The following is a 3,807-nucleotide window of genomic DNA, read 5'->3' as shown; positions in this document are numbered from 1 at the left end:
TGCTTCATTGGGATGGAACAGCTATGGGCTTGGCTGTGCAAGGAGATGAAAGGCATTCTTTAGCTGCGTAAGGAGATGAAAGGCATTCTCTCTATCTACTTTCCATGTTTACTGCCAATGTTTTTTGTCTGTGTTTGTTTTGTTAAAAGTTTCTGATGACTGCCAGCTCCTAAGCAGTGAAGACTTGTAAGATGCAAACCAATTCAAATCAGTACAGTCTATTGGGAAATGTTTTTTTAAAAAAAGATAGGTTACCATGAATAATGTCTTTCACTGTGGTAACAGCCCAGGGGGTTATTCCATGCCCTGATGTGACCATTCTCATTCCAGCTTGTGGCTGAAAGCTTGGAAATACAGATATCCAGGATGGTAGTGCTCTTCCTTGGTCATTTGCACCATGTTCTTGTGCTTCAGGTCTCTGCCTTGGCCTGGTGCTTGATTTACTGCAGTGTCACAAAAATGTGACATTCTTACAAATCACTAATTTTATTTATCTAAGCCAAGCTGTGCTAGACACTATACAATTATGCTAAATCTGGGACCTGAGTTGTTGAAAACCTCCTACACAGCAGCAAAGGGGCAAATGCTGGTGTTTTCCTCTTGAACATGGCACCACCACCTCTAAAAGCTCTTCCTGACAATCATCCATGCAGAAGAAGATCCATGTCAATGCAATCCTCTCTTTAAGCCAGCATAAGACCGCCAAGGTGATATTCTTGCCCTGCTGAGGTTGCCAGTGGTGTTGACGCCAATGGCAAATTGAAGCAGGATTCTTTCCCCTTCCTTTCCCCTTTCCTCGTCCCCCAACCATGGGCCTCAAGAGATGTTCAGCCAGGTAATAATTGCCTTTTTTCATTTGGCTGTGACTTATCTACCTGTAGAGGGTTCCTTGCTGAAAATGTATTTAATTATTCATAGCTAATAGACCTGGTTATCAGCAGGTCGATTTTAAATCCCTCTCTCCCTCTCTTCTGCATTGCTCGAGAGGAACTGAGGCTTTAAGCTTCATAAAATGACATGAAATTATGTAGCTTGTTATGGCAGCACACAGATGCTATTTGCAATATTTGCAGTCATTTCTAGTTATAACATCTGCTTGTGACCAAATCTGTATGATAATTCTATTGCATGCTCTCCATGCTAACTCTTTTGGTGGCATAATCACCTCCCAAAGACAACCAGTGATTATTTCACTGCTTGATATGTTCAGCCATTTAAGGTGTCTCATGGGTGAATAGGGACCAGATTAGAATAGGGATCAGAAGAGACTGATAGATTTTTTTTTTTTTTCAGAATTTATTATTTAGTCTAAATTTTCTAAATAATAGAAGGCCTAGCATTTAATTCAAGTCCTCGTAAAAATTCAATGCTTGTTACTAATTAACATGAATGGTTTTGTTTCCATGTACTGTAGCAAGTATTTGTCATTTATGTAAGCATTCTAAAATTCAGGTGCAGCTCCATGGACTTTCACTTTTTAACTAGCAATGCGTTACTAGTATGTCAGATTCATGAAGAGTACCCATAATGTGGCCAGGGCAGTGTGGGTTTGCATCTGCTGGAGCTTCACTCATCACTTTTGCTGCAGCAGAGCATGGCCTTAGGGTAGCGGTGACTCTCTCTGTTGTCATTGTGGAAATAATTGTAGTTGTTTTGGAGTTGTAGCACCATTTCCAGTTGTACCTAATTTGTATCGGGGAGGTTGTGTTTTACAAGGAGCACTGGAGGAGCTGTATTTTCAGGCTTAGAGCATGAGGCTGGGAGGGGTCCATTCAGATGCCCATGCTCCTGTTCCTGCAGGAGGCTGCTGCCTCAGAGCAGGGCTTCAGGTCTAGCTTTCAGCAGGTTCACCAATGGGATCTGCATGTTTGGTCTCCTGCCAGCAGGAAGCCAGAGTTTCTGGCGTTGGGAATATCCATGAGGAAAAGAAGTGTTGGGCTTGGCCTTATTCTGGTGTGCAGTGCACAGGGGGAGCACCCACAAGTGTACCTGTGTGTGCTGGTACGAGAGGATGTGGCAGGAGAGCGGAGAAACAGCATGGTATTACCTGCTAGTTGACACAGGTGCAAGGCATTTCAAAATTGTAGGAAGGAACAAATTTCATAAGACAATTCTATTTTTGTCATGCTTTATTGATTTCTAATTCATTTTATGGCTATAAAATAAAAAGCCCCAAACCTGCAAATCCCCAAGGCTGCATATTGCCATTCTTGCAAGCAGCCCTATTGACTTTGGGTGGGTTCCCTTCATAAGCAAGGGATAGAGAGATCAGCTGAACTCTCTCCCTCTGACTCTGCAAAATGAAGCTACCAGTAGATCAAACACCAGCTTGTGGCCACCTCACTTCATCAGGAAGACGGCTAAGAGCTACCTGTCGGGAGTCACTTGCAGTGCCCAAAAATTCCCCACCTCAGCCTCATGGTGATCTTTTGTTTCATTTTGCTGTGTGTCACCTTAGCAGAAGCAAATAATACTGGGTTCAGTTCCTATATTAAGATAACAGGTAGAGCTGTTTTCTGCACTACGGAAACATGTTCGTCTCCTCACAAAGAGCTGATCATAAAGCTCCAGTGAACATTTTTGCAAAAAGAAACGTTGCCACAGTACAGAGTATTTTCAGTATTTGCAAGAATTCTAACAAACAGTGGGTTAAGTTCAAATGAAGCTACTGCAAATCAGGAGACAGCTTACTCAGAACTTTGTCTTGCAAGAAAAAAAATTATTATACTGCCACTTAGCATAATTGCTACATAAGAATAGGATCTAGCAAAGCATTAAAGTGAAAGTCTGACATTTAAACATCTGGTTAGAGTTAGTGGGGCTATCATTTTACTTTTGTGTCAGAAAAACCCTACTGTGTTAAAGTTTAATTTCTCAGGTTTAGAGCCCATGAGCTTTGCATAAAAATAAGGTTCTATTTTATATGAAAATGCGCTCTGTCATAGTCAGTTTTTTTGTTGTTTTTTTTTTTTTCTTTCCCTCATTTACCCTCAAACGTGGGTGTCTGAGGCTGACACATTGTCTCAGCAAATTAAGTCAAGCTGGAAGCAAGGGTACAGTGTTATGGCAGAGTAGCAAATAAGATTTACATTTTCAAGCAAGAGCAGTAATTAGGCCATTGCATATTTTATATCTTCATGTTTATTTTCAAAGTGGTCTATCAAAATAAGCATAGATGTAATGAGACATAAGTGCTCTGAAGTGCAGTCAGGGTTCATAAAGTAAAAACTACAAATTACTTTTCAGTTTTGCTGCCACCTACAGAGTTTACATCTTTAAAATACCAGCAGGCAGGTGCTCTGGCCACAGCTAATTGGGTCTGTAGTTAGAGACATACTGGTTTTCTATAACACAAATTTTGAAGGGAATTGGCCTAATTTTGAGTGAACAGTATGTGGCTTTGTGTTGTACACTTTGGCTCAGCACATGATATATTTGGTGCTTTGGGAAGTAAAATGAAGTTTTGAACCGGTTATGCTGGTGCAGATGGTCACTACTGCTTGACTTGAGGCATCAAGAGCAGTGCCATGGAGGGGGGTCAAGCAAATGAGCTTTGAATGCAGGGTGCCAGGTCCATTGCTACTGTGGGACGAGGGTGGTCTAGAGGAGTCACAAGCTCTAAATTCTCATGACACAACTTGTCCTCCCTCTAGCTGTGTGTACTAGTCTCTGTATGCTCATGTGTGTTAGCTGAAGTTGCTCTTCTCTCCTGCTGTGCTGAGCAGGTGGCTTGGGCAGTAACCATTATTCTTACCTATATTTCTACAAATGGTCTTCCAAATTTTGCCTGTACATGATGCTGCTTTT

Source organism: Merops nubicus, unplaced genomic scaffold, assembly GCF_000691845.1.
Source record: "Merops nubicus isolate BGI_N331 unplaced genomic scaffold, ASM69184v1 scaffold4949, whole genome shotgun sequence".
Lineage (NCBI taxonomy): Eukaryota > Metazoa > Chordata > Aves > Coraciiformes > Meropidae > Merops > Merops nubicus.
Note: the sequence above shows the minus strand (reverse complement) of the source record.